The sequence below is a fragment of the Stomoxys calcitrans genome, chromosome 4 (genome assembly GCF_963082655.1).
Source record: "Stomoxys calcitrans chromosome 4, idStoCalc2.1, whole genome shotgun sequence".
Classification (NCBI taxonomy): Eukaryota; Metazoa; Arthropoda; class Insecta; order Diptera; family Muscidae; genus Stomoxys; species Stomoxys calcitrans.
Window position 1 is genome coordinate 161,207,880 of NC_081555.1, and position 22,502 is coordinate 161,230,381.

A 22,502-nucleotide genomic window follows, 5' to 3' on the forward strand; every position below is an offset into this window, starting at 1 on the left:
TCTTTCTATCGACAAAAAACGAAAAACAACAACAACAAATGCCTATGACTGGCCAGTTTATTTATTGTCCATTCTACTCCTTGGACAGCAGCAGCGTACAGCAGTCCAGCCACTATTTTCCTTTCATTTGCCATTACTTTTTTTTTACAACAACAAAAACAACAACCCCATTGCCAATAACTTTCAAAGATGTTAAATTGTATCTCTGGTAGATATCTTCTCTATAAAATTCTTGCAATTTGAAAAACTACAACAACAAAGCCATTAAACATAGAAAAAAAGGAGGGGGGAATAAATAACACAAAACCTAAAGAAATCGTAAAAGAAGAGCTTTTACTCATATGTCCAACAATGCCATCATATCCATCCCAAGCATACAAATATGGTTGGGTTAGATAGATGTTTAAACATAGATGAATGGCCAGAATGGTGTGCCAAGGAGCAGTGAAGGGTGCTTAAAAACGGGTAGCTTATTGGAAAGGTGGACCGACGGACGTTGGCAAGGTTAGATGGGATTCATTTCTTTTAGCATTCGATAATGACTGCTGATGCTGATATTGATTCTTTGGTGGTGCAATTTACACTGTTGTTTTTCTTTAACGACTGTGATCGTCCAGCACTCGTAAAGAGTTGAACTTTAACCCAGGATATTGATTTTGCATTTCATGGTCGTAGATATCAACAGTTTTTATTAGTCAGGGAGTGTTTTTAAGTTCAAAATTTATTGATTTTTTATGTGGCCAAATCTTAACAGCCGTTTAATGGTAATTGTTTGGTTTAACTTTGAACACCATGGTGGCGCAAAGATTAGAATGTCTGTATATTAAGCCAAATGCATGGTTTCAAATTAGTGTTGTGGAACTCTCTGGTTGGGGTCGAAGTAATTACCCCGTGTCAAAGTGCTGTTTGAAATTCAGCAAATGTGACTCGACTCCAATCGGACATCGCCTCCGCAGTTCAAATCCTGCGATCCTGATCCTGAATGTCACGATCATTCAACTCACAGCATTAGGCTAGAAATTTGAATGATCATGATTGATTCATGCTGATTATGGTACATATAAATCTCCAATTAGATATAGCCGCCATAAGAACCATTCCTCTGACATATCGACAAACAAAGGGATGACCCAAAGAACAAAAGTTTGGGCCGACCAAAACAAACAGAAACCATCTTCATCTCTGAAAATGGAGAACAGTAAGTTTCAGAAACACACTTTTGATACGAATTCAAGGTCAAAGTCAATACTGGAACATCTAAACCAATTCTAAGGTACCTTATCCGTGAATATGTAATTTTTTTAATTTGTAATTTATTTATTTACACCCGCACAACAAGAATATAAAATTCTTATAATTAATCAGAAATGGTTCTACCGAACCATTACCATCATAAGAAACTTTAAAGGAAACAATCATTGGCTTTGAAAAACCAAGCCCGGCTCTGAAGAACCAAAAATAGTCTTAACAAACGAAACTGGTTCTTACCAAGGCTGGTTTTGGGTTGTCAAATAAGTTGAAAGATATCAATACCAACTCTAAAGAGTCTATGATGGGCCTGGCGTTGCTTAACATATGTTAGGTTAGGGTTAGGTTAGTTTGAAAAGAGAGTGCAGATATTAATTCGCCCCATGCCACTATGGACATACACCTAAGCCAGTAATCGGCTTGTTGTGCGCTATAAAAACTATAAATTAACTTCAAAAAAGAAAATTTTAAGTTAGGAATTCCGTGATACTTACAAAATCCTTAATTGTTTTCAGTACCACTCCCCTAAGTTGGTTCATGTCTGGTATTGTGTCTCCACCTAAGTTCCGGTATCTGTGAGACGCGAAAGTCGGGCAATGACAAAGAAAATGCTACAACGTTTCATCATCTTCCCCGCATGGCCAACACATGTTATCACTTGCCGCACCGATTTTACACAAGTGAGCTCGTAGTCCTATGTGTGCCGTTATGATACCAATAGCTATACTGACCTTCTTCTTGCTTCCTTTCAGTAATAGCCTTGTCTTCTCACAATCTGGATCCTCCCTTAACTCGGACTGCGTCGACCCGAAAGCCTTCAGGTTAACCAAGTTTATTGACGGCAGTCCTCTAGCCTTCACCGCCAAATCTACTGCCCATTCATTTCCCCTTACTCCGTTATGGCCCGGCACCTAAACGATGCAGATTTTGTCATTCTCAGAGAAGGCGTTAATCTCCTTCCTACACTGCAAGACTGTTCGTGACCTTACCGTCCTGGTTGTTATTGCCCTTATGTCAATTTTACGGTCGGTAAAGATGTTAACACTCGACGTCCTCGCGTTAGCATAACACCACTTCACGCATTCCGCGATCGCCCGGATCTCCGCCTGCAGGACCGTATTATGGTCAGACAGTCTAAAACAGATCTCAGTTCCTAGTGTTTTCAATGCAAACCCCCAGGCCCACTCTGTCCTCTAGCTTTGATCCATTCGTGTAATATGATCTTCCAGATGGCAATACTAGGGTTCTGCCAATCCAAGACTGTGCCGTTGGCAGCAGTGCCTCGCACTCGACTTCCAGGTTCATCTCAGCTATCCGATCGGAAACATCTTTCCTTCCTTCCAGGTTTCCTATCGTCGCCTCGATTTATGCCTAGTACTGACTTCGACTTTTCGCCCGAACAACTGTCAAAACGCATCATAAAAAATGGTGACGAAGAAAATGCGAACATATTCCGCTGAAGTCTACGCAAATTTATACAAGTTAAAGTCATTAGCCCAACAACAACGAAATCAACTAAGCAACCCTCTGGCAATGGTGGCGCAAATTCCCTCTAGGCTGTCAAATTTCTGAACACTTCAAAATTGACATTACAGTTTTTATTTGCATTATCACGTATAGCAACCATAATATCAAAAGATTTAAGGTTAGAAAAGTGTAAATTATAAATGTGAAAAAAGAATCAAAATGTGAAAAACATTTAAAATCCAAACAAAGCATTTGACGTTCTAGTGGGCTTTGGCTGCAACTCTGAAATTGGAAAATTCAATCAGCTGGACTAATGGCTTTACATTGCATAAATTTTCATAGTTAGAAGCAGTACTCAGTTTTATGAGCAAAATAGTAGCGACATGTCGCTGCGCCAAAACTAATTTCGCTGCAATTAACTGCAAATGTAATTAAATGCTCACGAAATAGGAACCAATCAACTCTGCTTCAATGTTGTTGTTTTTGTTTTTTGTTATTCTTTGACTTTTGTTTGTGTTCTGGCAAAGGATAGAGTCCGTCGGATTTCACATTTTCGCAGCGAATGAAATCAGCACTAGACTTTAAACCCCGTTTACACTGCTCGTTACATCCGTATTTAATGGCTCGATCATCTGTTTTCCCTTTATAAAATCAGCTGACGAGAGCTTTAAATCCGGATTTAATGAGCAGTATGAACGGGGTTTTAAGCTGAGTATTCTGTTCAGCTTTTCAAGCGGATTGCTCTCAAACTCCATATCAAAAAAAAAACGTCGGTGAAACCTTGGCTAAAAATAGGCGGAAAGGTAGTACTCTGCTTATCGTGAGGAAAATGACAAAAAAAAAACAAAGTGGCAACACTTGGAACCATTGCCGGCATCATTTTTGTATGTTTTATTGATTTCAATGGTTCGTTTTTATACCCACCACCTTAGGATGGGGTCTTTCCGTTTGTAATTCTTCAAAATATTCATCTAAAACCCCATAAAGTTTATATATACTCTTGATCGTCTCGACGTTCTGAGTCGATCTAGCCATGTCCGTCCGTCCATATGTTGAAATCATGATAGCGGTCGAACGCGTAAAGCTAACCGCTTCAAAATTTGGACAGATACTTTACATTGATGTAGGTCGTTGGGGGATTGCAAATGAGCCATATCGGTTCAGATTTAGATATAGCTCCCATATAATGACTGACCGAATGACTTCTTAAGCTCCAGGAAGCTGCAATTTTTGTCCGATTTGGCTGAAATTTGGCATGTAGTGTTTCGTTATGACTTTCAACAACCGTGCTAAGTATGGTCCAAATCAGTCTTTAACCTTATACAGCTCCCATATAAACCGATCTCCCGTTTTGACTTCTTGAACTCTGAAGGCCGCAATTTTTGTCCGATTTCACAAAAATTTTGCATGTGATGTTCCGTTATGACTTCCAATAACTGTGCCTAGTACGGTCCAAATCGGTTTATAATCTGATATAGCTCCTATATAAGCCGATCTCCTGATTTGACTTCTTAATCCCTATACAAGCCGCAATTTTTTCCGATTTGGCTGAAATTTTGCGTGTAATGCTCTGTTATAACTTCCAACAACCGTGCCAAGTACGGTCCAAATTGGTTTATAACCTAATATATTTAGCTCCCATATAAACCGATCTCCCGATTTGACTTCTTGAGCCTTACAACCAAATTTTCCATAAAGTGTTCTGTCATGATTTCCAACAACTGTGCTTAGTACAGTCCAAAACGGTCTATAACCTGATATAGCTCCTATTTAAACCAATCTCCCGATTTGACTTCTTGAGCCCATGCATGCCACAATTTTGGCTGAAATTTTGCATGTAGTGTTCTGTAATAATTTCAAACAACTGTGCCAAGTACGGTCCGAATCGGTATGTAACCTTATATGACAGAAATTTTGTTCGGTTCCTAGAAGATTTAATTTTTGCTGGTTTGACAAAGTTTTGGAATGTGGAAAAAAATTATGTCCTTCAACTAAATTTATTTTGTATAAATTTTTAGAAGAATCCATGGTGGTGGGTTCCCAAGATTCGGCCCGGCCCAATTTTGCACTCTTTTAGTTGTTCTTTATTTATTTGCAAAAATATATTATGTAGGGAAAACAATAAGTGCAGATAAAAAACGTTTTTTGGCATGGAAACAAAATAGATTGCTGCCAAATTCCGCTCGCGGAATAATTAAAAATTTCCGCTACTATTCCGAATGCAGAATAGAATACCAACGCAAGATATATTCATTTACAGGTAGTGGCAGTTGCCCAACAACAAAATATTGAGTGCACTATCTGTCAAAATCAGTGGTTAGTGCAACTCTGATTTTGTATACGTAACTAGTTCGCGCCATTTTCATTGTTTGTGTTCTTAACTATAATACACACACACAACCAAAACTCGTTAACAGATAGTGCACTTCGCGAGAAAAATTTTACTCGGCTGTTTGATACCAACACTTAGACGTGTGGTTGTCAATCTGGCAACACTTTTTTCCGAGTTGGGCTTTTTGTCGGCTGTCACTTTATTCATGTACTGTTTAGTTTGCCAATTCATGAAGAATAGACTTACTCATTCTGAAAATTGGTGACATACGCTCCCAAATGCTGGAAAAATGGGCCAACCTCCATACTATCAATACTACAACAGGTAGTAGTTTCACCATTCAGAGCCATACTAAAACTAATTCACCTCATAACATATTTTTATGAGGTGAATTAGTTAGCCAATAATTCAACACTCAGAAAAATCCCCACTCATCAACCAATTCACCTCATACCCTTTACATCAATAGGGATAGCCACCACGAAATCTGTTCTTGTTTTTCTTCGTAGATAACGAATTCAGGCGTTTCGCGCAGTAGCTCAGGAAAACAAATTGACAGTTTTTTTAGATACAGGGCCTACGAGTGTCATGAATTAAAAGTTCAGTGGGAGTGATGAAGGCAATTGAGAATTATATATATATATGTCCGGCCCATAGTTAAATAATAATGTACTCTGCCACATTTTGCAAGGCAAAGATGCAAGTCAAAATGTTTGCCATAGCAAAAATCTTCAGTCAAAGTATGATTTCCGGTTTGTGTAGTGTGCATGATCGCAAAACATCCATAGTTGGAGTCATGGCAAGTGACACAGCAGTGGTATAGGCAAATTATCTTTGACTACAACTTTCCATTACTTTGGGAAAATGTAGCTACCTAAAACAAAACATAATTTTCACATTCAAAAAATTATCTTTTTTTTAAGAACATCATTATTTCAAAGAAATCTGAAAACTGCCACTCAACATGAAAGTATTTTCCAGCAAAACCCTTTCAAGACTCTGCGCAAATTTATGCAATTTCTGAAATCTCTTCGCCAACCATAAAGCTGATGAAGAAAAAAACTTTGTAATTTAAACATTTCCTACTCCTCCTTTATTAGACTCAAAAAAAGACAACTTTTTTTTGCCTTTATTCTTCTTTCAATAAAGAAAAGCCAAAAGGGGGGGAAAAACGTCAAAAATCCCCATGAAATGTGAAAAAGAGCAACAAAAGAATCTAAAATAAGGGAAAGACATTTTCTAATCTCAGTAACATGAAAAACATGAGACATGGATGGGAGAATACAACAAACAACGAAATTGCCAAGAAATGAAAAGAACACGAAGAAGAAGAAGTAAGAGAACAATTAAAATTCCAAACTTTTTTTTCCTAAAATGAGATTTTTTCCATAATTTTTTTTTTGTTGCTTGTGCCATATCTTTTTTTAAAAGAAAAATTGCATTGTTTGAGAAAAATGGGGGGGGGGGGAAAGCAAAATGGAAAAAAAAAACTTCGTTACTAAAAGCATGCAGCCATTACCAAGTGTGTGGAGAGTAGTTAAAAAAAAAGAGAAAAGATGAGAGAGAGTGAGTGAGGAGGTAAGAGGGAGAGCAATAGCACAATTTAACAAATACGGTAAACTTCATCATCAGCATGACCATCAACATCCATCATCACAATCATGGTGATGTTGAAGACTACAAAAACAACACGATGGTGATGAAGCGATAGCAAGCAAGGCAATGTCAGTGGCATTGGTGTCTAAAGCGGCTAAGCACAATGGGTCCATGTGGCTTATAGAGATGCCTCAAAATAGAATTACAGAAAAGAATAATTTGTCTTATAACAAATATGCACATTATAGAGAGCACCTCCATTTTCGCTGAAATTTGGTATGTGGACATGGGTTAACTCATATGGAACATTAATCTGAAGGCCGTTTTTGGGGCAAATGCCAGCGGATAAGTAAATATGTTTACTTATGGGTCAAGAGTGGAAAGCTTCAAAGGTGAAAAATTTTTGGATGCGGCGCTTTCCCTTTCTTGCCCCACAAAATAAATATTTTTTCACTTTTTTTATTTAATAACCATATTAACTAGGATAGGGAGTATACCATTTCAAGACCCTTTAGATAATTTCCGGGTCAACTTTTTTAGAGTAGATTACATATTTTTGTATTCTACTCGTTAATAAATTTAGTTTGATATCCATATTGCCTAGTTTGCAGCACTTCCCATTGAGGTGGGGTCTACGACCCCTTGGATCATGGACCTTTGCCAATTAAAAGAGCGGACTTCAGATTCGTAGTCCTCGGTTTAACCTACATCTACGTATCAAATTGCAGCGAAATCGAAGGTGAGCCCTATAAAGAGCAGTTTTTCCAATCTTATTACGAACCCTCTTTCTCTCACACTCTCTCCACATCGTACATTTGGATATAACTGCCACATAGATCGGATAGGGAGGCCAGAGTAGCGCGGAGGTTAGTATGTCTGCCTATGAATCAGAACGCCTGGGTTCGAATCCTGGCGAGAACATCAGAAAAAATTTTTTCAGTGGTGGTTATCCCCTTCTAATGCTGGCGAGGTTTGTGAGTAACTATGCCATGTAAAAACTTGTCTACAAAGAAGTGTTGCACTGCCGCACGCCGTTCGACTATAAAAAGGAACTCCCTCATCATTGAGCTTAAACTTGAATTCGGCAGCACTTATTGAAATGTGAGAAGTTGGCCCATGTTCCTTAATGGAATGTTCATTAGCAAATTGCCATTGCCACGTAGATCAATTGAAAGTCTTCCCTCATTAAAACCCAAATTTCTCAAATTTGTGACAGTGAGATAGGTCTTTTGTCATCTTTGAAGACTATTTTTTCAGTTTGGACCATATTTGAATATAGCTGCCTTATACTCGTATACCGTATAAGGTCTTGAACCCAATTTGAGGTCTTAAATCCATATAAGGCGATTTTTTTTTGCCCGATGTCACTGAAATTTGGTACAGTTATGTTAGGCCCCTCGACATCCCTAACAGATATGTTCGTTGTTGTTGTTGTAGTAGCCACATTTACATGTGGAGGGGGCGATTCTCGTCAAGCTCTTATAAGCGGGCAAGCTCGTTCCGGTCTATACGACCAATCGCCACGGCAACATGATGGTCATTGGTTATTTAAAAGCGTCAATCACTCGCCTTGTCGTATCGAGCATATCGAGGCACTCAGTATTTAAACAAGAACCGGTGCCACTAGATCTCTCACTGAGACCCTCCCCTCGATACCGCTCATAGTCCGCGACTGTAAATGCAGCCACTAGATCCTCTGCTGATTTGATTAGGACATCTTTCTATAGCTTTTTTGGTTATGGTGCGGGTTGTCTTTTCTCTTTGGCTTCCTCTCCGAGCCTTAAACGTTTGTCTCACTCTTTTTTGTGGGTTACTTGATATGTCCCATGTTGGCCTTTTTATTGGTTCCTTTAATCAAACTGGCAACTGGCCATTTTTTTCCTTGATATGCCCCATGTTGGCCTTTTTATTGGTCCCTTTAGTCAAACTGGCAACTGGCCTTTTCTTTCCTTAACTCTTGGATTTCTATGCTCGTCTTTGGTCTAGGGCCCTAAAATACCGCTACTGTCCAAACCTTTATCGATTTTTTACCACCTTTCCTCACCACCGGTTCTTGTCTTCCATGTAAATTGGGTTGTATCGTCAGTCTTCTCAGACATAATGCTGACGGAAGCCTCTGAGCACGAAGGCATAACTATGATCTTCTATTGATTTCATTATGACAACTTTATACAGCTCTTTGCTTATCGTATGGGTTGCATTTTCTCTTTGGCACCTGACCGACCCTTAAGACATTTATCTCCCTCTATGTTCCTTGGGTTACTTGATGTCCCATGTTCGCCTGTTTATTGGTCCCTTTAGTCGGGTTGACCACTGGCCATGTTTTCTTCCCTTTCAGTCTCGGATCTCTTGCTCTTCTTTGGTCTAAGACTCTGAAATACCGCTACTTCTCCATCTCGATATTAGGCAGCCGTTCCCCATTGCCAGCTTTCATCTCCCTACTGTATCGGGCCGCATCATCAGCCCTCTTAGGTTTAATATGCTGATGAAGACTAATGGATGATGGAAAACTGATTATGACAGCTTTATATAGCTTTTTGGTAATTGAGGGTTGTCTTTTCTCTTTGGCGCCTGTCCGAGTCTAAAGACGTTTATCTCCATCTATGTTTCGTGGGTTATTTCATATACCCCATTTTCCGCCCATAAATTGCTCCCTTTCGTTGGTTTGACCACTGTCCACGTTTTCTTTCCCTAAGTTTTGGATTTCTATGCTTGATTTTGGTCTAAGACTACCCTTAATCCAATTTTTTCCTATGCTGACAGAGACTTCTGAGCACATAGGCATAACTATGACTCTTTGATGGTTTGATAGCGAATGTTTAAAAACGATCTTTTGATGCGCGATGTGTGTGGTTTTTAGTGCCTGTCCAAGCCTCAAGACGTTTATCTCCCACTATGTTTGGTGGGTTACTCGACCAGTGCTGCCACGTGTTTTTCGAGAAAAACCGTCAAAATTGAGAAAAAAAAGTCGCAAAAGTCGTCAAGTTTCTATAATTTTCGATGGGTAGACGATCTCTCAAAAAAAAACCTTCTCTAGAGCCAGCATTTTAATGAAATTTAATCCTAAAATAAAATTTAACCGACATCGACCTTCAACAGAAAATTACTATGAAATATTTATTAAAATTTTATAAAAACTTCTCTAAGCACAAAATTTTAACGAAATGTTAGTCAACATTTCAGAATGCTAGCAAACTTTCAGAATGGTAGGCTAAAGAAACTGAGCGATATGAAAACTTCACCAAAGAGATACGCCACGCCGTTCACACTCGGCTATAAAAAGGAGGTCTCTTATCATTGATTTTAAATTTGAATCGAACAACACTCATTGATATATGAAAAGTTTGCCTCCCCCCTTCCCCGTTCCTTAATGAAATATTCGTGGGAAAATTTGACCTTAATATTTATGTGACTTTCAAATTAAAAAAAAAAAATAGTCAATACGAATGGTATTTAAAGCAAAAATCGTCAAGCGTCAAAATGCCAAATTTTGACCAAAAAAATCTTTAAAATGACGTAAAATCGTCACGTCTGGCAGCCCTGTACTCGACATGCCCCTTGTTGGTCGTTTTATTGCCCTCTTTAGATGGTCTTTGATCTGTATGCTCGCCTTTGATCTGGGGTTCTAAAATACCGCTGCTAGTCAAAATCATCTCGTTTTTTGCCACCCTTCCCCATCACCCTTTTCAGTTTCCTCAGGCTTAACAATGACCCTCAAATGATTTGATTATGACAGTTTTAGTTCACTCTTTTGTGTGCGTTCTCTTTTCTGTTGTCGCCTATACCAGCCTTAACGTGTTTATTTCCCTTCCCATTTCGTGGTTTACTTGACATGCCCCATCTTCGACGGGTTTTTGGCCTCTTAATTCGCTTTGGCCACTTACCATTTTTTCTTTTCTAAAGGCTTGAATTTCTATTCTCGCCTTTGGTCTAGGACCCTGAACTCGTCATTCCTGATGCGTATGTCTTGTTTGGACCATATTTGGATATAGCTATCATATAGGCCGATCCCGCAGATTACAGATTTTGAGTCCATAAAACGTACATTTATTATCCGACTTTGTTGGTGGTAAAGTCTTGGGCTCATAATGGCGATTTTATTCCCCAGTTTCGCTGAGTGAGTTGTGCTGGACCAATATGAATGGCTGCGAACTTTTCGGTATCCAAAGTTCATCCCAGCGAACTTAAATGCGATAGGATTTCAAAACTACAAAATGGATCCTTTATACCTTCTTTCCATAATCCAATTCGTTTTTCTTGTAATTTTGAAAAAAAATTGAACGACATTTTCTCTTCTTCACATTATCTCTAACCCACTGTGCCAAGCTGCGGCTTGTAGATGACGTTGATGGAGAACATCAACTACCATCAAGCCAACGAACAGACTCTCATCATTTCAAACACCAAAACACACAACACACGAACGCCCCCTGTTTTTATTTTATTACTTATTCTGCTGCTGCTTGCTACTGCTGCTGCTAACTTCGTTTTTCTCAAAGAAAAATCCGCAAAAAAACAGAGAAAAATAAAATAATCTTCATATGGAGCAAAGAAAATGTACATATTTACATCATGAAAAATGTCGTTGTTTTTCTTCATTTTTTTTTTCCTACTACATATGAAGCAACATCTTTTTTTTGTACCTTCTTCGAGGCAAACGTATGTACACTGCACAGAAATATCAGCGTCATCATCTAATACTACATCATCACCATCATCATCAGCAACAGCAGCGGCAGCATTCACAACCATCTCAACAGCTCTAGTATAGCTTGCAGTAGCTATAGCCCCAAGGCTTAGAACAAACAGGGCACGTGTGTATATCGCGCCCGCTTGACTTTGTGGCAAAAAATTATCTGGAAAATCACACAACAGGAACAACCGCATCGACAACGAAAAACTAAATTGTACTGCAAAAAGCCAGACAACAACAACAAAACTTGGAAAATTAAGGTTTGGCAAAGATGCAATAAATGGAGAAAAGATTTAAAAAAAAAACCCAACAGTGATCAAACCCATTAGGAAAATGGCTTTATGACTGAGAGAAAAGGAATGCATTCCATATAAAGATTAAGAAAACCGGTACAAAAATAAGAAATTGATCTCAAAGTATATCGGAGAGACCCCAAGGTAGGTTCCAAGGCGGATTTAATAAGGTGGTCTCACGCGAACAGCTTTTAACAGCCGGCCAGGTTTGACAGATGACAGATTTTTGTTTGCATTTTCTTTGTTGTTATCTTCTTTCTCGCATATTCTCTGCTCATCTACGGAAACTTTCTGCACACGTATACAAATTTCTTTGTGTGTGTTGGTAACACGCCGATCAGCTTGATGACAAGATGAAGGATTGCACCATACGATTTGTGGTTGTTGTAGAAATGAGAACACCTTTAACTCTTTCGACATGGGTAGGCTCTAAATGCCAAAACAGAATGAGCGCTATATGGAGAGTTGAAAAAGAGAGAGAAAAAGAGAGAGTTGAAAAACAAATCCCACTTTTAACTTTTCAGCGTTGCTTTTGTGGTATTCGTTTGCAGAGTTGCATTTTGCAATGCGTTCATTCTGTTTCGGCCTTAAAGGTGGAGTTACATACTATGCGCATTAAAAATGCAATCTGCAAACTAATCCCACAAGCAACGCGCAAATGTTAAACAATTTTTAACTTTGACAATCGAACTCAAACGTCATTCTGTGGTGCCATATGTGAAGTAGTGTTTTAAGGCGTCAAAGTTAAAAATTGTTGCGTTTATTTTCGGTATTTGTTTGCACAGTTAAATTTTTAATGCGCGTATATGTATGTAAGTAACAAGATAAATCTAACGGGTAGGAGCATTTGACAAAAAACAAAAAATTATGTGCACTATCTGTCAAAATCAGTTTTATTCCAACTCTGATTTTGAGTGTGTTATCAGTTCGCGCCATCTTTCGTAGGCTGAGTGTGTTATGTGCATTATAGTTAAGAACTATAATGCACACATACAACAAAAATTTGTTGACAGATAGTGCACTTCGTGAGAAAAATGATACTCAGCTGTACGCTGGACACTACCTGGGTTAATATGCCTTGGTATGTAGGTTAGGTTGAAAAGAGGGTGCAGATATTAATCCGCCCCATGCCACTATGGACATACACCTTAGCCAGTAAACGGCTTATTGTGCGCTCTAAAAATTATAAAGTAACCTCTAAAAAGAAAATTTTAAGTTAGGGATTCCGTGCGACTTACAAAATTCTTAATTGTTTTCAATGACACTCCCCTAAGTTGGTTCATGTCTGATATTGTGTCTCCAACTAAGTACCGGTATCTATTGGACGCGAAAGCCGGGCAATAACAAAGGAAATGCTCCAACGTCTCATCATCTTCCCCGCATGCCCTACACATGCTATCACTTGCCGCACCGATTTTATATTTCATATTTCAGCCTGGGTTAACATTGAGACGTCTGGGTCTAGCCCAGTCATATGCCATATGCAAGACCCTTTCGGCCCGTCTGCATAGCTTGTTCGAATCCTTACCTCTTAGAAGTATTATAACATCGTCGGGTTCAAATCCCTCCTCAGTCAGCATCCGTAATAGGTCATTTATGGTGGTCACCCATAGGAGTGGCGATAACTTGCCATAACTTGCCTTGCCGGGCTTAGGTATAAACACCACCCTTGCCTCCTGCTAGGCTTTCGGAGTATATGAAAGTCCTAGGCACGCTGTGAAAATGTTGGCCAGACGAGGCGCAAGATAGTCTGCCTTTTTCTGTAGTAACGCCGGAAATATTCCATCAGGTCCGGGTGACATAAATGGTTTAAAGCTCCTCAAGAATTCCTTCACCATAAATTCCGTTTTTATAAACCTTCGATCAACGTCATTATTCCAAGATTCCGGTGTCTTCGTGAGTCCCGTCGTATCCTGTGGAAAGTGGGTTTTCATCAAAAGCCTCAACATGTCCTCCGTTGTCTCTGCTCTCACTCCCATATCGTAATCATAAAGTTTCAATTTGGTATGTAACTCCACCTTAAGGGTTGGTGCTCCCTCCAACTATTCACGTAAACAACTGTCAAACTCCATATAAAAAATATTGAAAATGTGGGAAACATTGAAATGCTTTTTTAGGCAAATGAATTAAAACTAGGTATAAGACACAAGTACAGGAAACTTTCCGTAAATAAGTTTAAATAAATTAAGATATTTTGTTGAAGTTATTCACAACAAAAAACAGAGTACCCTGCTTTAGAGTCTAAGATCTCTGGTGGTGGGACCCATGTCACATCATATGTTTTGCTCCTTAAAGTTGTTCTTATAATAATATTAGAGTTCTTACTTACGCATCAACAAGTCTAAACCGTTCTTGAAAAAGTTACCTGCAAAGAAAAAAAAGAGTTAAAAAAAAATGGTTTACATTTTTTAAGAAAAAGTGTAGGAAAGTATCTGCCATGTTGCCAGTGCGCTGTGAGAAGCGACCATCAAAACATCTCTTTCTGCTTGAAAACCAACGAAACCTCACATGCATAAAATATTTACCAATCCCTCAGAAGATGGTACCAAGATAAATTTAATTGGAGCGGTTGCCCAACAACAAAAAAATATGTGCACTATCTGTCAAAATCAGTATTTTGTGCAGTGTCCGACACTTCTGAACAGTCTTCATAACGATTTCTGTCCGACTTGTCTAAGGGATGTTTTCACCCGTTTCTCTAGATTAAAAGAGATATTTTTGTTGTGATTTTACATTGTTTGCCTATTCATGTTTCTCTCCTGCTTGTTGGTTTTTCAAGTCTCTTCCCAAAGTTTCAAAGGTACGTCGAAATTCAATACGAAATTACTTCCGAAATCGTTCAGAATTTTTTACTAAATTTCGGTAAAATATTTTTCCTTACGAAACTTTGTTCGTATAGATTTCGTACTAATTGGTTTGCTAGGTGTGTATACGCCCAGTGAACCAGACGTTAAGAATTCGGTCAGAAATCTGTATGAAAGTCGGAAAATTCATCCGAAATCGAATCCGAAGTCTGTGCGAATTCTAAACGAAAAAAATATGCAATGGTTGACAAGTTGTGGGAGGGAAATCTGATGTTTCTGCCGGAAATTCTGACAGAATACTTTCAGAATTCTGAACCAAAATTATGGGAAATTCGGAAGGGAAATTAGAGTTGTCGTTATGACGCCTAAACAGAATGAGGTGCGTCGCGTTGAAAAATGCAACTCTACAAACAAAAATGAAAAAAAAACTCGCAAAAGTTATAAAAAAATTTAATTTGATGACCAAAAACGCCCTTTACGTGTGGCAACACAGAATGACGCTCGCTTTCAAGCGTCAAAGTTGAAATTCTGTTTCGAGACGAGACATGTGATTCTTGATGGTCGATATCGTCACTCCATCGATTATCACATTTAGCTCCTTACCCAGCTCATGCGTGTATTTAGTGAACAATGTGGCTGAAGATTTGGTGTTCGTTGAGGTAGACCTTAACCTATCGCAGATGTCAACAATGGGTGGGCACCTGATGGCATGATCGATCGCTCAAAACTCAAGCTCGACGCGTACATTCTGTTTTGGCCTTGGGTCCACTTCGAAACTCGTCATTTCATCACCCGTTTTCGTCTCCCTTGTGGATTTGAACGCATCGTCATTCTTCTCCAGCTGAAAACTTCAGAGTTCGTCGGTATAACTATGATCTTTTTCTGGTTCCTCTCGAAGGCTTAATATTCTGCCGGAGACTTCTGAACGCGTCGACAGCTTTTTATTGCTCGTTTGATTATCGTTTTTGTTGGGTTTCTCTTTGGCGCTTTCCGAGCCATAGGGCATTGATTCCTATGGGTTGTTTGACATCCCTTTGGTTGTCGTTTTTGGCACCTGGACTTCTTTCCTTGCATTGCTTGCCTCGTGTTCCAGCAGCTGGGTTCCTCACTGTTGGGCTTTTAGTAGGCTTTTGTTTAACACAGGTCCTTCCTTTAATACAGGTCCTTCCTTTCTCCGCTCATTTATCACTCCGATTCGCTTATTGGCCATGATGGCCAGGAGCTCGACTAGCTGGGAGATTCTTTTTTGGCGAACGATTAGCCCTCTATGTACCTATGGCCCGTTTCACCCTTCTGAGAGCCTTTTGCCGCTCTGAGGTAAGCTGCTCGAGACGACACATTTATGTACAGTAACGCGAGGTGTAGGCAGACATTCTACGCAACGACATCTGGATCATAACCGATGGTGTTTTCGCTGGGGAATGCAAAGTCTGTCTATAGATGCAAGATTTGTACTCTACTCTCAATGCCATATCATTGGGCTCTTATTTTAGCTCCGTTATGGAGAAGGGAAGGTGGGTCGACTTTGCGGCATTTGAATGCTAGATTTCTACTCTACTCCAAGAGAACTTTAAATGGATTCCAATAGAGTCCCGGTTAGGCTACGTTTTTTCTGTTATGCTTCTAGCCAGAAACAGGTCTAAAGAGCTAATATTTTATATTTGTTTTAGTATTTATAGCCAACATTTTTTCCTAGAGGGTCTTTGAAAACATTTCCATTGGAGTGCGTTAGCCTCAATATACAGCTTCAGGTTCTCTATGTCATTATTGTTAGTTATTATTATTATTTTATATTAGTTTTTTGTTTGGTTTTTTCCTATTTCGTTTTTATTGTCGCACATTTTCCTCAACTGTTATTATTTTCTATATGGAGAATGAGGGAATAGACAAAACGAACGACTGACTGATGGAGGACATTCTATAACGTCAGGTTGGCAACAAAAAAAAAAAACCATGCCACACTTGAACCGGCTTAGATAGTGGCAGCAGCAAAAATAACTATGTAAGTAACAAGAACAAAAACAAGCAACTAATATGATGCGGCAGCTTTATGCCCTCTCCCCTTGCTTGGCCCCCAAAAATATACAACACATTTATGGAATATTTTGTTGTTGTTGCTATTTGTTTGGTTTGCTTTTAGTTTTTGTTTTGTTGCTTGTTTTTCTATCTTTCTCTCTTTTCCAGTTGGCCAAGAATCTTGACGTCAAATGCCAGTGTTTTTTGTTTATTTTGCCGGTTATTTTTGTTATTGTTGTCTTTTGCGTTTTTTTTTGTGTTGTTACAGCATTTAACAGCAGACAGACAACAGAAAACAATATTTTTCTGTAAAGTGAACCCCAAGCAATGCAAAACCAAAATGCGCGCCAACAAAAAACCCCCAAACGACAACAACAGCAAACAAGAAAATTAACAGTAGGAGAAGAAGAAGCAGAAGTAGAAGAAAACAACAAAAACAAAACACCTTAGTCAGAGTTAGTAACTAAGGCTTGACTAGAGCTACATGCTTATGTAAGTATGTGTGTATGCGAAGCAGTAGCGCATAACTCGCTCCACAACAGCAACAACATCTTATGCTAACCATTGAGGCCCCACATACAATGTCAAACACTTTTGGCATTTGACACAGTGTTTAGAGAGGAGAATAAACACAAATAAAAAATATTTTTGTAAAGCATTTTAATCGTGAACGATTCATTGAAGGGGTTTTATTTGAATTCTTTAAAAAGTCAAAATGAATGCCAAAATGCCCAAGTAACGGCTATGAGCGGTTGTAAGTTCGAATTTCTCGAAGTGAAGGGTACAGGGAAACAACGCTTTCCCAAAGAAAAGGGTACTTAAAGCACAGTTTCCCAAAGAAAAGGGTATGAAAACTACCCTTTCCGAAATGGAAAGCTTGGAAAAATACACTTTCCCAATGAAAAGGGTATGAAAACTACCCTATACCAATTGAAAATATATAAGAACGAACTACCCTTTCCTAATGAAAATGATATGAAAACTACCCTTTTCCAATGGAAAGGGTATGAAAATGATATGAAAACCACCCTTTTCACACTGAAAACTACCCTTCTCACAATGAAAACTACCTTGTCCAATGAAAAAGGTACGAAACTACCCTTTCCCATTGGATTGGGTATGAAAACTACCCTTTCCCATTGGATTGGGTATGAAAACTGCCCTTTCCCATTGGATTGGGTATGAAAACCACCCTTTCCCATAGGAATGGGTATTAAAACTACCCTTTACCAATAGGACAGCTATAAAAACTACCCTTTCCCAATGGAAAGGGAATGAAAACTACCTTTTCCCAAGAAAGGGATATGACAACTACCCTTTCCCGGGGGAAAGGATGTGAAAACTACCTTTTCCCAAGAAATGGGTACAGAAACTACCCTTTGTCGTAGGAAAGTGTGCTGAAACTACCCTTTGTCTTAGAAAAGGTACTCAAACTACCCTCTCTCTTAGGAAAGGGTACTGAAACTACCCTTTCTCCCAGAAAAGGATGCTGAAACTACCCTTTCTCTTAGGAAAGGATACTGAAACTACCCTTTCTCTTGGGAAAGGGTATTGAAACTAGCCTTTCTCATAGGAAAGGGCACTGAAACTAACCTTTTTCGTAGGAAAGGGTACTGAAACTACCCTTTCTCTCTTGGGAAAGGATACTGAAACTACCCTTTCTCTTGGGAAAGAGTACTGAAACTACCCTTTCTCTTGGGAAAGAGTACTGAAACTACCCTTTCTCATAGGAAAGGGTACTGAAACTAACCTTTTTCATAGGAAAGGGTGCTGAAACTACCCCCTCTCTTAGAAAAGGGTACTGAAACTACCTCTTCTCTTAGGAAAGGTACTGAAAATACTCCTTCTTTTAGGAAATGGTACTGAAACTACGCTTCTCCTAGGAAAGGGTACTGAAACTACCCTATATCTAAGGAACGGGTACTGAAACTACCCTTCTTTTATGAAAGGTTACTGGTACTACCTCTTCTCTTAGGAAAGGTACTGAAACTAGCCTTTCTTTTAGGATATGGTACTGAAACTAGGCATATCCTCAAAAAAGGGTTCTAAAACTACCATTTCCGTGCCGGCAACAAAACAAACTAGCCTTTCCCAATGGAAAGAATATTTATATGCCCTTTCTGATAGGAACGCATAAAATAATTTCTTCTATAAAAAAGGTAACTGAAGCTGCCCGTTGCCTTAAGATCGGTGCAGATTTGGATATTTTTGGGCCCATAAAGGCTGCATTTATTGTCCGATGTCGCCGAAATTTGGTACAGTGAGTTGTGTTGGGCCCTTCGACATTATTCTTCAATTTGGCTCATATCTGTCCAGATTTGGCTATAGCTGCCATATAGACCGATCTCTCGTTTTAAGGTTTATGGCCCATAAAAGGCGCATTTATTGTCCGATGTCTCCAAAATTTGGGACAGTGAGTTGTGTTAGGCCCCTCGATATCTTTATGCAATATGGGACGGGTCGGTCTAGATTTGGATATAGCTGCCATATAGACCGATCTCTCGATTTGAGGTTTATGGCCCATAAAAGACGCATTTATTGTCCGATGTCGCCGAAATGTGGGACAGTGAGTTGTGACTTTTACAATACTTAATAGAACACTCAATATATATGTCGAATTTGGGCCAAATCGGACCATATTTCGATAGAGCTGCTATTAGGGGATTGCTTATACATTTTTCGTCGGATTTTGAGGAAAAGTTGGTTTTCACATAAAACCGAGGTGGTGGGTATCCAAAGTTCAGCCCGGCCGAACTTAACGCCTCTTTACTTGTTTTTATTTTTATTAGGATTCGTTGTCCAAATCTTTATTGATGTCTCTACACTGTGTGCCACTGTTCGTATTGTGCGAATTCCCTTACCACCCAAACATCTCCTACTTCACCCTTCTGCCATTTTTGAGTCATTCACTTGGCCTTATCTTGAAGATACACACATACTCTGGTACATAGCTAAATTCATGCCGGCAACAAAACAAAAACCAACAAAAAAACCGCACTGAAAAAGTAGTAATAATTTATTTTCTTTTTATTTTTTTTGTGGGGTTTTTTTCTCACCTTTTTGTATATTTTTCAAAAAAAAAAAAAAACAAAAACAAATCAAGTTTTTCTTTTTGTAGATGTTTTTCCATGTTTGTTGTAGTCGTTGTTGCCACCAACATCTACAGCACAACCACTCTGCTGCTACAAGCTGGCATTTCTCTGAAACGGTGACATTGGGTAGGGAGAGGGTATAAGGAGATGGTAGGTTTTTGTCTATTTTCATTACAGAATTTAAGCCTGCAATTGTTTAGTAGCAGCGATGGTGTTTTCTATACCCACCACCGTAGGATGGGGCTATACTAATCTAGTCATTCCGTTTGTAACACCTCGAATTATTTGTCTTAAACCCCATAAAGAATATATATTCTTGATCGTCGCGATGTTCTGATTCGAATCCGTCCGTCCATGCGTCTGTCCGTCCGTATGTCGAAACCACGACAGCGGAACGCGTATAGCTAGCCGCTTAAAATTTTGCCCAGATACTTAATATTGATGTAGGTCGTTGGGGATTGCAAATAGGCCATATCGGTTCAGATTTAGATATAGCTTCCATATAAAACGATGTCCAGATTTGACTTCTTGAGGCCCTGGAAGCCACAATTTTTGTCCAATTTGGCTGAAATTGAGAATGCGGTGTTTTTTTATGACTTCCAACAGCTGTGCCAAGTACGGTTCAAATCTGTCTATAACCTGATATAGCTCCCATATAAACCGATCTCCCGATTTGACTACTGAGCGCCTGGAAGCCACAATTTTTGTCCGATTTGGCTGAAATTGAGATTGCGGTGTTTTATTATGACTTCCAACAGCTGTACCAAGTACGCTCCAAATTGGTTAATAATCTGATATAGCTTCTATATAACCCGATCTCCCGATTTGACTTCTTGAGCGCCTGGAAGCCGTAATTTTTGTCTAATTTGGCTGAAATTTTGCACGTGGTGTTCTGTTAGCACTTCCAACAGCTGTACCAAGTACGGTCTTAATCGGTTTATAACCTGATATAGCTGCCATATAAACCGATCTCCCGATTTGATCCAATTTTGGTTAAATTTTTGCACTTTCGTTCTGTTATGACTTCCAACAACTGTGCCAAGTACTGTCCCAAAAAACCATAAAATCATGCCCTTCAACTAAACTTATTTTGTACAAAATTTTAGCAGAATCCATGGTGGAGGGTTCCCAAGATTCGGCCCGGCCAAACTTAGCACGCTTTTACTTGTTTTTGCTCCATCGCCGCTGTCGTAATATAACGATTATTTTATTTTTCTAAATGATGGAGCAAAAACCCCTACAATGAATGACTAGATCTTGTAGTCTGGGCTGGATGGCCCTGTAGGGAGTCAGGGTGCATACACACACACCCAAAAGACAAAAACGACCACGACCCTATGCTTTAACAGCACCACGCTAATGGGCAATGTTAGCCTTTGCTTGAAATCTTGGGGCCATGGTGTAAGCTGCCTGTCCCACTGGCTGGTTGCCTGGTGTTTTCCTCTGTTGAGGTTGTCTTTTAAGATTACAACTGCAATTCATTTATTTATGGCCCAGACGGACGGATGGATGACGGACAGACATACAGACAGACACAAGGTCTATGGTACATGGAAGATAGCAGCTCTTAGGTCTGTGAGTTTTAAATATGTTTTGGGCCTTTTTTTCTGTGCATAAAAATTAGTTATGTTTTCTTTCTTTTTTGGTTGAGAACCAAAGTAACGCCAACAATTTGTGAGATTTTTTTTTTTGAGAACAAAATTATGAAAATACACTCGAAAAAAAAAGAATTTACAAATTTAGAAAATTAAGTAAAAGTAACAGCTAATGTAATGACACCAACTCCAAAAACTCCGTTGGCTGAACAAGTGGTACACAAAAGCTTTAGCCTAGCATCGAACACAGTCCATTACACTGAAAAAAATTTACCTCGTTTAAAGAATTGAACCCAAGAAAAATAATTTACTTTTTAAAGATAAAGAGCCCAAGGTTTATTAAAAAATCGTTTAAAAATCAAATTTACCCTTGGCCTCGAGCTTGAAATTTCAATCGAAATATTCTGATTTAATCAACCAAGCTGAACTGCAAAATTCTTAACTGGATTCCAAATTTTCCAAATTTTTAAGGAAATATTTCCTTTGGTGAAAGATTTTTTACTTAATATTAAGAAATTTTTAACTAAAAGGAAAACTCATTTATAATTAGTAATATCTTTTTTTGTGTGTTGTTATTAAGAAAGCTACATCATGATTTTTCTGCCATACCAAAAATATGTTTAGTTTACATGAAATTTTCTCGAGTGTATTTAAATCTTCTTAGCAAAGATACTCTCCACGTATACAGACCTTAATGAAGGGGATTTTTTTTTGCCATGCAATGAGATGTAAAAACAAAATCAAGTTTTTTTTATTTTTGTTTTATTTATTATCACGAATGTGAAATTAAAATTTACCTTCATTATAAGAAAATTTTCTAAATTTGTTTCCCCATTTCATTTTTGCTTCGTAGAAAAAAAAACCTGGTGGAAGATTCCAAAGAAGAAAAATAAAACAACACTCATTACCAAGAAATATACCCATAGCAGGGATATAACAAAAAAAATTAAACAGAACAAACGACTTGTGACGACAATGATATTCCAGCCAGCTTTGAGGTGAGCAAAATTTCCATTAAAAAATTCAAGCTTCTTTAAGGTGTTTTTTCAAATGCATAAATTCTAAATGAAAAATACTAAAATCAGCCAAATTAAAATAACGACCTTGGTGTTTTTCTTTGCTATAAATTAATTTTTTTATATATATATATATATATATATATGGGGTTGGGTAATTGTTTTGGTTGTTTTCTAAATACCATTCAAAGTATACGAAATTATTTAAAAAAAATGTTTATCTATTCAGTGAGTTTGGAAATTCAAAATATTTCAATTTAATTTTTAAATGGAAAAATTTGTTATATATAATTTCCGTTATTAATGTTATTAAAAACAAATTAAGATTTCCATTAAAATTCAAAAATATT

General features: G+C 38.4%; 1 protein-coding gene and 1 long non-coding RNA gene across 5 annotated transcripts in view; one reads left to right on the forward strand and one right to left on the reverse strand.

Moving 5' to 3' along the window:
• LOC106085489 (broad-complex core protein isoforms 1/2/3/4/5) overlaps positions 1-22,502 on the reverse strand; it is a 154,827-nt gene that overhangs the window by 90,216 nt on the left and 42,109 nt on the right. The window contains exon 2 of one of the 4 annotated variants that reach the window (XM_013249759.2): positions 13,959-13,994. The exons of the other annotated variants lie outside the window; for them this stretch is intronic. The gene's annotated coding sequence lies outside the window, so the exon portion shown is untranslated. The remainder of the gene's footprint in view (positions 1-13,958; positions 13,995-22,502) is intronic. 4 annotated transcript variants of the gene reach the window in all.
• Positions 6,215-22,235, forward strand: LOC131996837 (uncharacterized). The gene is made up of 2 exons (XR_009398028.1): positions 6,215-6,381; positions 21,990-22,235. It is a non-coding gene; the product is annotated as an uncharacterized LOC131996837 (long non-coding RNA).